The sequence below is a fragment of the Accipiter gentilis genome, unplaced genomic scaffold, assembly GCF_929443795.1.
Source record: "Accipiter gentilis unplaced genomic scaffold, bAccGen1.1, whole genome shotgun sequence".
Classification (NCBI taxonomy): Eukaryota; Metazoa; Chordata; class Aves; order Accipitriformes; family Accipitridae; genus Astur; species Astur gentilis.
Genome location: NW_026060790.1, coordinates 241,230 through 254,769, shown reverse-complemented (window position 1 = coordinate 254,769; position 13,540 = coordinate 241,230). Strand labels below are relative to the sequence as shown.

The following is a 13,540-nucleotide window of genomic DNA, read 5'->3' as shown; positions in this document are numbered from 1 at the left end:
CGCCGTCCGCAAGACCAGGTTGCTGAAAGCCCCATCTGACTTGGCCTTGAATGCTTCCAGGGAGGGAGCATCCGCAGGTTCTCTGGGCAACGCGTTCCAGTGCCTCGCCACCCCTAGTGAGAAACGTCTTCCTAACGCCTAAACTAAATGTACCCTCCTTAGGACTAAAGCCGTTACCGCCTTGTCCTATGGCTGTACTCCCTTGTAAAAAGTCCCTCTGCAGGTTTCTTATAGGCACCCTTTACGTACCGTGAAGTCTGCTATAAGGTCTCCCGAAAAGCTGCATGCCGGTGAGCGGTCCGAGAAGGTGAGGCGGTCGTCGGCCGGGTCGGTGTTGAATAGCAAAGTATTATGGGGCTGCTCGGTTCAGCCTTTACCTTCTGTTGTGGAGGTGCTGTGTGGGCTATCTTTGAATTGGATGAGCGTTTCAGGTGAGCTGTGGATTAGCGAGGAGGAGTGTGGGGCCGATGGCTTCTCACGAGTGCCACGCTAACGTGGTTTCTCTCGGTACCTTAGATACCACGAGTGATGATGGCTGCAGGGTCTGAGTCTGGAATGAGCGGGGAAGTGAACACGGTGGCACTTGTGAGGAGGGGGGAGTTGGGGAAGTAGTTGGCGTTGGCCAGCGGGATGCTTACTCCCTTTTCTGATTTGTTTGTGTTTGTTTTTTTCATTGCAGATGTTGAAGAGCAATGTTCCCCTTGAGGAACATCCCAGTTAGCCCGTGTGGTTTTGTGGAGGATGGATTTGGACCCTCAGCCCTCTGAAAGCTAAGTTGAGGGACCAGGCTGAGAGGAAGGGACAAAGCTGGGAATAGCAGGGAGGAGTTTTAAAGTTAGCGCAGGAGAGAGGGCTGTCCCAAAGCAGTCGCCTTTGCGCAGGAGAAGGGAGCGGGTTGCTTTTCAGCACGAGACCCGTGTGTGCCGGGCAGGGCAGTTCCAGCCCGTGTCCGCGGTGGCGTGTAGTTTGTGTAGTCTGTCTTGTGCGCTTAGACCTTCCTCGGGTCTCGATGTCCTTGTCGCGCTTTGCGCCAGAGGAGCGAGGCATGCGCTTCGGGTGCTGTCCCTAGGGTTTTGAATGCTCTTACTCATTGGCCCGGTGCCAATCGGGTGCTTCTTTTCTTGTGCTCGGAGCTCTAAAGCATGGATCGGTCTTGGCGGGTTCCGGTCAGTGCTCTATGGCAGCATTTTTTCAGCCTGCATCGGCAGCTCTGCTCTCTAGCCGTCCGTTTTCTCGGAGTGGGACTTCTTCCCCGCATCCTGACATCCTTAGGTCTCGACGCCAGGCTTCTGGCGCATCTGTCGTCTGGGTTTTGACAGTGCTGTCTTGTAACGGGCCGCTCCGTTTGACTCCTCTGGGTCTGCTGTGGAGCCTCCTGGCCTCGCGGTTGCGGCCCCGTAGGTCATCTTGCCCGACGGCGCCTCCCGTCCGGGGGTCATTCTTCTTGCTGAGAGTTTTCTCTCTCGTTGAATCACCTCGTTGGTGGCGTTCCACGTGGTGACGTTCTGCACACGGTGTGCTTGGCTTGGAGCTGCTCTGCCTGGGGGGGTGTGGAGTCAGGGGTAGGTGGAACAGCGATAAGAGTCTACGGGTGAAACGTTGATGTGCCTAGACCGTTTAGGCGAGGGTTGTACAGTCATCTCGGCTCGAGTAGCCATCAGCGGCCTGCGCGGACAGCCGTGCCGATAGTGTTTCACGGAGACAATTGGAGCCGTGTGGCAGGGGTTGTTGAGGGGCAGTGAAGCGGATTTGAGTCTCTAAGGTGTTAAGACTTGCACGTGATGGGCTCCAAGTTTGGCCCTGGGTTTTTTTGGTTGGTGGGGTGTAGGGTTTAGGGTTACTCCGTGCGGGGCCCGGATGATAGAACACCAGTATGATGATCAAAGTCGCCCCTTTATTGAGCTTAGCTGATCATTCTTACACAACTCTCTAAGTTGTTTAGAAGCTTTGATTGGCTGCTGCACGCAAGCATGTGGTGTCCACGCGCACAAGCGTAAGCGGTGATTGGTTACATCGATACTGTCCACGCGTAGAAACATAAGATACAGTTAGTTATACTCGCTCTGTACACGTGCATACACACAGGATATAATTGGCTATGTTAGAGCATGCAAAACTTGTCTTAGTCCAACTGGTCGAGATAAGCCCCTGAATTGAGGTCGGTTGTGCCAAGTTCCCTTTATCGTGGAATGTGCACCTGTGTTTTTCTAATTGGGATCTTTCTTCTTCTGTCTTCTTGTTTGTTCTGTTCAGAGCCTTCAAAGGTGTCTGGAACTCTCTTGCGACCATGAGCTACTTTCAGGGCCAGTAACTAAGTTCCATATAATTGAACCCTACAGTGGGCAGGGGGGTGTGTGTGTTGGGTTTTTTTGTTGTTTTTTTTGTTTGTTTTTTGGTTGTGTGTTGTTTTTTTTTGTTGTTGTTGTTTTTAAAATGACAGGCTGTAGCTGCATTCCAGATGGTCTTTGTAGATGGAATCAAGACCTCTGGAGTTGTGAAGCTCTTGCTCTGCATCCAGGTGACTCATTCAATATGTTTGGGGTTTTTTTTTTTTTCAGATGTGGAGGGACAGGATGTGTCCCACAGAGCGATGGGGGAAGGCAGCAGAGCACTGTAAGGAGTTGAGTCCGTGAGTGGACTCTGAAGGAAGATGCATCCGGTGGCTCTATGAGACTGCTTTGCTTTGCTGTGTTTTGCAGTTTTCTTGCATTGTATTGGTCTGTATTTGCCTTTGCCCTGTGGTGTTTTGTTGTGTATTTGTATCGACTGTCATGTGAGACCGTCTCGCATTGCCTGGCCCTGCATTGTGTTTTGTATTGCAGTGCTCTGTACTTGTATGGATTGCCACCTGAGACTGCCTTGCCTTCTATGGTTCTGTATTGGTTTTGTATTGTTTTGGTCTGTACTTGTATTGACTGTCACGTGAGAGTCTCTTGCATTGGCCCTGTTCTGTTTTGTCTGGTATGGCAAGGCTCTGAGTTGTTTTGCCTTGACTGAGGTAAGAGTACTGCCTTGTATGGCATTACATTTGCATGTGAATTACATGGCTCTATGTTTGTGTGTGTCTTGTATGGCATTGTAGAGGCAGCGTAGAAGGTTTAATGACTTCGGGCTCTTTGCATGCAGAGTTGAGGGGATCGCAATTGGACTGTGAACTAGCATTGAGTAAGGCAGGAACTGGGCAATGGTGTTCATCTTGTTTATGCAGATGCTTTGTGGCAAGTCTCTAGAAATGGTCAAGGCCTTGAGGTCTAAGTAGCAGCGTGATGGGTCTTGGAGCGATCGGTAACTTTGGGACAGCTCTGTGTTTGTGATGCTCTGGTTTTTTCAAGTGTCATGGAGGACACTGGCTGTGAGGCTGTGTTATTTTTGGAATAGGTGGGAAGCAGGGTAGGGGAGTGGTGGAGGACTTCTCTCTCGAGGATGAAGTGTCTGTTGACAAGCTTTGTGTGTTGTTTTTGCAGGTGATGACAGGGCACGAGAGGTGCTTGAAAGAACCTTGCGTTTAGGTGACATGGCGCTACGGAGGTTCGACTGTGACACGTGGCACTGTGAAAGCTAATTATCGGGTTGAAAATGCACGGATGGTGGAGATGATGGTGCGTGTTGAAATGTTGGTGTAACAGAAGGGCAGTTTGTGGGGAGGTTGGTTGGAAGGAGGTTGGGCTGGGGCCTGGGTTTTTGCAGGTAGGGTGCTTTTTTGAGGCCCCTGCTGCTGCAGACGGGGTGACGGCCTCTTGAGGCCTGTGGGCGGTATGATGGATGAGTTGAGAGTGAGGGCTGGCGTTCATGTGATCTGAACGAGTGGTGTGTTGTGAATGTCTCTAACCTTGTAGGGTTCTGTGGTTAAGCCTTTTTGTTTTTTTTTTCCTTTCAGGTTGGATGTAGAGTTGAGATGTTTTTCAGGGAATTAGGAAAAAAACCCCAAACTTAGAATAAAAAACCCCAGCTGGGATATTGGGTTGGTTTTTGGTGTGTCCTCCCCTGCCCCATTTATTTTTTCTTTTCCCTGGTCCCAGCTGCTCCATGAGGCAATGTTGATCGCCAATGTTTGGACTGGGGTCTGCCTCGGGCCTGGGTTTTCAAAGGCAGGGCAATTTTTTTGTTTGTTTTTTTTTTTTTTTTTTTTTTTTTCCCAAGGCTCCCGGGAACGGTGTTCCTGTGGAGCGCTCCCCTGGAACCTGGTAATTGCCAGTCAGCACAGAGAGATATGTTGTTTGGTGGATGGTCTTTGGAAGACAGTTGAGGATTTTGTGGGGGGAGTTGGACTAGATGGCCAGCATGGAGTAGGCCAGGGTTGTGAAGTGCGTGAGTGTAACTGTATTTGTCTGTGGTGGGTTTGTAAAATATTTGGTTGCTCTTTGTAGCTTGTGATGTAATGATATTTTTCAATTTCTGGTTTTGTGTCGAGGTGTGGAAGTGGACGGTCTGTCAAGATGATTGGAGGTCACTCGTTTGGTGCCCGGGAACAGGGATCATGGCGGTAATGTCACCTCAGGGAGTAAAACTTCTGGATGTGCAGCGATGTATGTAATGGGAGCGAGGTATGTGGAAAAGACCACTCCGTAGAGCATTGCAGGTACTAAATAGTGGCATTTCTTCTTCAGGTAATGCTAAATTTTTGGAGTTTACATGTATTTGTAAAAATAGTGATTAAAAGAGGACTAAATCTAATAGTGTCAAATATTTGACGAGTGAGGCTTTTCTATATATTGTAGAAAAAGTACATTGTAGAATTGGATTGAAATACTGACATAGCTGAATCTATGTGGAATGAGTAATGGACCAAATGAAGCACTAAAAATAAAATGTAAAAAAGACAGGTAATTATGTGTCCTTGTGGGAATTACAGTACTAATGGCAATCACAAAGGGAAGCGTAGAGGGAAGCATGGGCGTTTAGTGCCCATAGGTAAACTTAGCTGTTGAAGTAAGTGAAAGTGTCTGTTGGAATTAGGCATCCAAGGGCGAGTTGTAGATACCTTGAGGTAAATGTAGCTGCTGCTGGGTTAATGGAAAGGGGGTGCATTCCTTCCTCTAGTGATTGCAGAACTTTGAAATTGGAGCTGTAGGTAGAGAACCGTGAAATGGGCTCGGGCGTGGTGCGGCACCGAAATGGGCTCGGGCGCATGTGTTACTTTTCTTAAAGGGGCTGAGGTACTGTGTAACTCTGAAATGGGCTTGATGAGTGGATAACATGTGTGTAATATGTGAGGGGTTTTTTTATTCTGTTGTCCTTCTCTTTCCCTGACCCTTTGTGGTGCTCTCTACTCTTTTCATTCATGTCTTCTCTCTCTCTCCAACCTCCTGTGCTTTTCATAGTCTCTCTCTATCTCTTGTCATTATTATCATCTGACGCTCTGTGTTACTTTCTGTCCCATCGTATCATGTTGTATGTTTCTCCTGCTTTTTTCTTCATCTGTCCAGATCCCTGTCCCTTGTTTCTTCTATTGCTGTCCCTCTGCCTTGCTTCCTCTTGCCATCTTTTCTGTATTTCTCTCTGTTCCCTTCCCTCTTCCATCCTTTCTAACTGTATCCCCCTCTCCAGCTAGCTGTCCCTTCTCTTTTCTCTCTTCCTCCATGTCTCTCTCGCAGCCTATCAATCACAGTTGTTTTTTCCTCCAGTGCTGTCCTGCTCTGTCCCGTGTTTCTCACTCTCGTTCTGTCATGCTCCCTGTGTCTTTTTGGAACTCCTCCATCTCTGTCCTGTAGCCTATCACTATTTTTTTCTTCTGCCATCCCTTTGTCCTTCTTCCAGTCTTTGTGTCTCTCTCCCTTTGTTCTCCCTCCCTTCTTTTTTTTCCTTTCTTGCTACATCTCTGTTCTGTACCACAAAAGCACGGAGGGTGTTTAGTAACAGAGAAGAAGGATATAGGCAAGGACAAAGGAAATTAATGGCTGTTATTCGGGAAGAAAGGGGAAGAGGGCCTAGACGAGACTTGCCCCGACTGGGCAAGGATCAATGCGCTTTGTGTAAGAAATTCAGTCATTGGTAGAGGGAATGCCCAGGGAACAAGGAGCATCAGAGGGCTCAAACAGGAAGAACAGTAGCCTCTGTGAAGGGAGACTGACGAGAACCTGGGGAATCTACCCTAGCGGATCCACTGGTTATAATTAAGCTAGGGAAAACAGAACAAGAGGTAGAATTTTTGGTAGATACAGGAGCAACATACTCGGTTTTGAATCAGGCTTTGATGCCCCGGGGAATGATTATGTCACGGTGAAAGGAGCGACTGGCCAAAGTGAAAAGGCATAGTTTTGTAAACCTTTAGAATATAAATTAGGAAAACAGTGGGGCATTCATAAATTTTTATATATGCCGAACTCCCCAAAGGCCCTTTTGGGAAGGGACTTGTTGGAACCATTGGGAGCAAAAATTGTATTCAAGAAGGGAGAAATTACTCTGGAGGTAAAAGATCAGCAAAATATTCAAATATTGAGCCTAACCTTAACCAGTCTCCCCCTAGAAGGAATCATTAATGAGGACATCTTAAAGCAAGTGTACCCGGGGGTATGGGCTACCGATGCACCTGGAAGAGCGAAAAGTGTTCCACCTGTTGAAGTTAGGATCAAGGAAGGCCAAAAGCTGGTAAGAATTAAACAATATCCCCTAAAGAAGAAAGACAGAGAAGGAATCCGGCCGGTGATAGAAAAATTTTTGCAGTTGGGACTATTAAAAGAGTGTGAGTCTGAATTCAATCCCCCTATATTACCTGTTCGGAAGCCCGATGGGTCATATTGGGTGGTCCAAGACTTATGGGCGGTGAATAAGATAACTGAAGATCTTTACCCGGTAGCGGCGAACCCATAGACCCTGTTAACCGTACTAACACCTGAATTGACTTGGTTTAGTGTTTTAGATTTGAAGGATGCTTTCGTTTGCCTCCCTCTCCATGAAGCCAGGCAAAACTTACTCACATTTGAATGGGAAAAGCCCAAGAGCGGTCGAAAGACCCAGCTCACTTGGACGGCCTTGCCACAAGGATTTAAGAATAGGCCTACCGTTTTTGGCAATCGGTTTGCGAAAGACTTGGAATCCTGGGAAACCCCGTCTGAGGAGGGGAAGCTGTTGCAGTATGTGGATGATATCCCGATCGCCACCAAAACAGAGAAAGATTGTACGACGTGGGCGGCGAGTCTGTTGAATTTCCTGGGACTTCAGGGGTACCGGGTATCCAAGAAAAAGGCACAGGTAATGCAAGGCAAAGTGAATTATTTGGGCTATGAAATTAGTGCGGGACAAAGACCTTTGGGACAGGCCTGTAAAGAGGCAATATGTCAAACTGGGAGACCTCAGACAGTAGAAGAGTTATGGACTTTTCTGGGAATGACAGGGTGGTGCCGATTGTGGATCTATAATTACGGATTGCTTGTTAAACCACTGTATGCGTTGACAGCCACTAAGCAGAAACACCTTGAGTGGAATAAGGAGACCGAACGAGCCTTTGAGCTACCGAAAAAGGCTTTGATGTCGGCCCTGGCCTTAGGACTCCCAGATGCGAGTAAGCTGTTTCTTCTTTACTCCCATGAGAAGCAGGGCATTGCTCTGGGAATATTAGCACAAAACCTGGGCCCGTATCGATGGGCAGTTGCCTACCTCTCTAAGCAGTTAGACACGACTGCAAAAGGTTGGCCTGGATGCCTGCGGGCGGTTGCGGCTGTGATACTAAATACACAGGAAGCCCGAAAGTTTACTCTGGGCCAGAAGATGACTGTTCTGGTGTCTCACGCAGTATCAGCAGTACCGGAAGCAAAAGGCGGACACTGGCTCTCTCCACAAAGATTCCTGAGATATCAAGCTATATTGGTAGCGCGGGATGACGTGGAGATTGTAGTCGCTAACACTGTCAACCCAGCTTCTTTTCTCAGCAGGAACACAGGAGAACCGGTACATCGTGACCGTTTGGAAACCATCGAAGCAACGTACGCCAGTTGCCCAGACGTGAAAGACGGCCCCATGGAAAACGGGGAAACTCGCTTCACAGACGGAAGCAGTTACGTCCTAAACAGTAATCGACACGCGGGATACGCCGTCACTGCCAGCCAAGAGGTAATAGAATCGGGGGCTTTGCCCAGGAACACCTCCGCACAGAAGGCAGAAATAATTGCTCTAACCCGCGCCCTGGAATTGGCCCAGGGCAAAGTTGTGAACATTTATACAGACTCAAAATATGCCTTTGGAGTTGTACACGCACGTGGAGCAATTTGGAAGGAGAGAGGACTAGTGAGTTCTCAAGGGAAAAATATCAAACACGCAGAAGAAATTCTGAAGTTACTGGAAGCTGTCCAGCTCCCTAAGAAAGTAGCAATTATGCATATTAAGGCACACCAGAAAGCGAGCTCAGATTTGGAAAAAGGGAACGAGCTGGCGGACAGAGAGGCAAAACAAGTGGCCAAAACACAGGTAAAAACAGAAGGGGCCTTAATTCCTGATAGGTGGATTTCCCTAGAAGGTAAGCCAGTATACACTAAGGAAGATCAAAAGCTCATTACAGGTTTAGAAGGGTCATATAATGAAGAGGGGTGGGCTCATACCCCACAGGGAAAGCTAATCGTTCCCTCTTGCTTATTATGGCATTTGATAGGGGAGGAACATAGGAAAAGACATTGGGGAACAGAAGCCCTGTATAATCATCTGATAGGAGAAATTGTGGCTAGGAATTTATACGCCACGGTGAGGCAGTGTGATCGCACAACAGTGTGATCTTTGCCTCCAGACTAATCCTAAGAGCACCCCCAAGCTGGAAATGGGCCAGACTGGAAAAGGCAATGGGCCTGGACAACAATGGCAAATTGCTAATGTTTATTCATTACTAAAACACACCCACTTGTGATTTGCAGCTACGCATGTTCGTAGCTTTCTCATGGGAACTTCTTCAAAAGTTACTTATGAAGTTATGCCAAGGTCACACTGTCCCTGTTTTTCTCCTGATATCAGCAAAGCCAGCTATTTTCGGCCAAGGCCTAGTCTTGCTGCTCAAACTGACATTCTTTCACACAGAACTCTGCTCGCACAGCTTTTCTATAGACCCATGTCCTTTTTCATGAAGCCAATTCCCAACAATTCCCCCTTTTTCTTTTTGTGCGAGTAGAGCTTGGTGTGTCAGCTTTGAGACTCCTTTTATCATGCACCCATACGGAATTCTAACTATTACACAGATTAATATCAATATACCCAACCATCATAAGGCTTCCTTAATCAATGACATTACCCATAGTGTTATCCCGCCGAATATTGATTGTAACACTCCATCAAACCAACTAGTTTCTTGCTGGATCTTTGTGTATGTTTCTTCAGCCAATCTATTTGTTTGTATATAGATTGAGGTAAAATTTTAACACCTGCTGTATTGCCCTTTGCAAAGATCTGTGAACACAATTAATTAAACACAGTAAAAACAACATTATACCTAATAAAATACATAAGCACACAAAAAGAGGTTTGATTAATAGCTTTAGCTAGTGACACCCAAACATTCTTACTGTCCCATGGTGTTAACCGATGTGGATCAATCACCGGTGTCACTGTCATGCTGCTTACTACAGTCAGTGTGTTCCCTATCAATCTCAGCATAAGGTTTCAAATTTATGGGTAAATCAGGAACGTATCTGCCAGACATGGATGATGTGATGGGGTTTTTTTGTTGTGTTTTTTTGTTTTTTGTTTTTGGTTTTTTTTTTTTGTCCAATTGCTGCCAAGGCTTGCCATCCCAGTGCACTTAGTTGTCTTGTAGAAGTTAAGGTACCGCTGCCCCACAATAAATCCAGCAGCGGCTGTAAGTCTGTATTTGTAATACCACAACAAGGTTGAATCCACTGTAGGTCTCCGTTTAAATCTTTCTCCCTCTTTTTGTTTTTGAGCAATCCAGGCTTGCTTAATAACTTGGGATGCCATTTTCCTTAATAAGCTGAACAAGGTAAAACTATTACAATAGTTAAAATCACAGTAACTACAATAATGCCCATAATTCTTTGAGCCAACCCGTTACCCCTAATGACCCAGACCATGAGGAAAATGAACCATCTATACATTCTTGTGCCATCTTGCTCCACGAACTCAGCCCAGCAATCGGTAGGTGCCAGCTTTCCGTGGGTGTCCCCACAGAGGCAACGATGGCCTCACTGTACACCAGCCCGATGCTCTTCGGAAAATCCCGGTATTTATACATTTGCAGAGGAACGGGTTTTAGCACACGTGGCCAGCGGGTGCCAAAAGTCCGCCTCGGTTGCAATCTATGACGCATGCGCTCGCTGGCCAGGCGCGCTGCACGAGTCATAGCCATCTTGTCTATTGGTTCATGGGCTTTACGATACAGTTGCGATGCACAGAGAATCTTGACCTGTTATGTTAGCCAAGGTGACCTATACATTAGTTTTTGGCTGAGGTAGTATTCATATTGCCACATCATCTATGATGCTCCAGATGATGATGGTCATGCAAATCGAACAGGAGTCCATCGTGGGCCTGTATCTGTGGAAACACAATCAACCTCGTTCCCAGGTTAATAATGGAAATAGACCTTACCCCTAATTTTGGCTTTAACTAACTTTTACCCCACACTGTCTTCCCGTAATCACACTATGTTTAATCAAATTATGCTTTACACACTTTTTACCTAAAGCAGGTTCTATATACAATAAGGCACGCTGTTCTGAAAACCTCTCTGAAGGACTCCGTGTCCACTAGTAATACTCTATTAGTTAGAATCTGTCAGATCAGTGGCTCCAGCACCTGCCGGTGCCGTGCCAGTCGCCATTGGAACAATTCCGGGTCCAGCATCAGTGCGAAGCCATGGCTTGTCCCACTTAGCAAGGATCTCCCAGTAAGTTTTACTTCTGCTGATCTGCACCATTTCCTGGATTCTGGGTCCTTAGACATTACCATGATTCCTGTACTTTGTTGCGTCCTTTCTGCCTGTAAAAGAACATGATGCACTACCATTGGTGGGTCTTTGTGATCACCTGTCAATCTAAGATAATTTAGCACAAATCAGTCTTTGGCCAATCGTTCCTCTGGGAGTAAGCCCTGGGTTCCCCCTTTTTGTTTTTGCAGCATGTTCTTTTAGGGTTTGGTTGGCCCATTCGACAATAGCCTGTCCTGTGGGAAGATGTGGAATACCAGTACCGTGGTGAATTCCCCACAAATTACAAAATCGAGCAAATCGTGTAGAACCATAGGCTGGGCCGTTGTCCATCTTAATTTCTTGAGGCACACCCAGTACTGCAAAAGAAGCGTGAAGATGTCATTCAATATGTAAGGCCTTTTCTCCAGTTCGTGCCGTGGCCCACATGGCAGCAGGATAGGTATCAATACACACATGCACAGAATGCTTTGCACCAAACCACATGACATGGGTGAAATCCATTTGCCACAACTGCAATGGCAAAAGACCTCGTCGGTTAACCCCACAGCCCAAGCCGAGCCCTTCCTTTTGACAATCAGGGCATGCTTTAACGATACCTTGGGCATCAGTAAGTGGTAAGTCAAATTGCTTTGCTAACATCCTAGCGGGTTGGTGCAAGAACGCATGCGATTGCCGTGCTTTGTTGAAAACGATTCCCTGGAGGAGGCTCCCGTGGCGCTGCAACCAATTGGTCAGCTCTGTCATTTCCCGTTTCTCATCTGCACAGTGTTCTCATACCCAAGAGTTCTACCAGAGGGGTCATATTGCCATTAGTGATACCGCAAAGATTCCGCACCCACTGGATATCTCCCACAAGCTTCTGGACATCATGTAACATTGAAATTTCTCATGTTATTTGAACCTTCTGAGGTTTAACATTGCTAGCATTTATGTGCCACCCCAAATACTTCCAAGGTGCTGCCTTTTGCACCTTTTCAGGAGTGATTATTACTCCGCGATGGCTTAAGATGTCCTGCAATTGAGTTAAAATCTCATCCTGTGGCAAGTTACTGAGGTAACTGCTTTCTTACAGGCTCTGATGCCCAGGCCACATACACCTGACGCATCGTGGGGGAATTGCGCATTCATTGCGGTAACACGACCCAATGGTATCTCTTATAGGGTTCTGCCTTGTTAATCGATGGTACCGAAAAGGCGAACCGTTCAGCGCCATCTGGGTGCAATCTTTTAGATTTATAATTAACAAATCCCATTCTTCTGGAAGCATAACTGGAGATGGCAAACCTGGCTGCAGGGCTCCCATACTGTGCATCACCACATTCACAGCTCTGAGATCATGTAACAGTCTCCGCTTCCCACTTTTCTTGGGAATGGTAAATATTGATGTATTCCATGGACTAGTAGAAGGAACAACTTGTCCCGCTCTCAACTGGTCCTCAACTAACCCTTGTATTTTTAGTAGCCTTTCAGAATTTAGCAGCTACTGATCAATCCAAACAGGTTCATCTGTTTTCCAGTTAATTTTCAGAATCGGCTACCCCTCAGTGACCGCTCCTAAAAAGGATGCGTCACTAACATTGCCTTCATTTGGCTCAATAAATCATGGCCTACGAGGCCAAACAATTCAGTTGGGGTAGTCATGACATACGGACACGTCGTAATGTGTTCACCATCGGGGAACACAAATGTAATTGGTAGCTGACTTACTAAGGTGGCTTGTGTGCCCCCTATCCCTGCAATACCAAAGTTTGGATTGATCGATGGCCATGATGGAGGCCAAATGCATTGTGAAATAATCATAACATCAGCACCTGTATTGATTGTCATCGGTTTCTTGACAACAACTCCATCGGGCCCTTCCAATTGCACTACCTTTTCTGGTTTACCTCTTGTTGTGTCCATGGCAAAGTATACCTGCGGTTTCCCTGGGGAGCCGAATCCACCATCTCCACGTTGTACTTCACCTGTGTTCGGAACACACGACCTGAATGGAACTAATTGTGCTATTCTGGTACCTTTAGGAATAGAAACAGGAAGGATTAAAACATGAATCATAATTTTCACAGTCCCACAATAATCTGCATCAATAAGCCCTGGGAGCACCAGAATTCCTTCTAGAGCTGTTGAAGATTGCCCCATTAAAAATGCACTAAGTCCAAACCCCAATGGTCCCTTTATGTTGACTGCGGTTTCCACATCCACTCTGGAGCTTCCTGCGGTGGCGGATCTGGTGGTTGCGAGGCTGCCTGAGGGCTGGCAGCTCAAGCCCCTTGCATTTGTGTCGTCGCGCGAGGGGCCTTCGCGGTCGGTGTAAAGTTTCCCTTCTTCCTGTATTCTTGGTGGTATGGTTATCTTTCTTACACTTGTTGCAGCACTTACTGTTAACAGTACCTGTACATTTGCTCCTAATGTGTCCACGTTTGCCACAGTTAGAACACTTGACCAAGGGTGTCTTACTGGCCTTGTGTTTCTTTGTAGCTCCTTGGAGAGCTGTGGCAGCATAGGCTACTTTCTGTGAGTCCACTGATCGATCCGTGTATTCTATCATATCAACGATGTCTGCATTTTTCGGCAAATTACACAATGCTTTGCGTGTCTTTTCAGTAGCATTTTCAAAAGCGAGTATTTTGAACGTGTTTTCTTTCATGCCCTCGTTCATGTCAGGGTGGTCATAAA

General features: G+C 46.8%; 1 long non-coding RNA gene across 1 annotated transcript; it reads left to right on the top strand.

The window, feature by feature from the left end:
- Window positions 1-2,581: 2,581 nt before the first annotated feature.
- On the top strand, window positions 2,582-4,623 carry LOC126036683 (uncharacterized). The gene is made up of 3 exons (XR_007505227.1): window positions 2,582-2,613; window positions 3,465-3,599; window positions 4,412-4,623. It is a non-coding gene; the product is annotated as an uncharacterized LOC126036683 (long non-coding RNA).
- The last annotated feature ends 8,917 nt before the right edge of the window (window positions 4,624-13,540 follow it).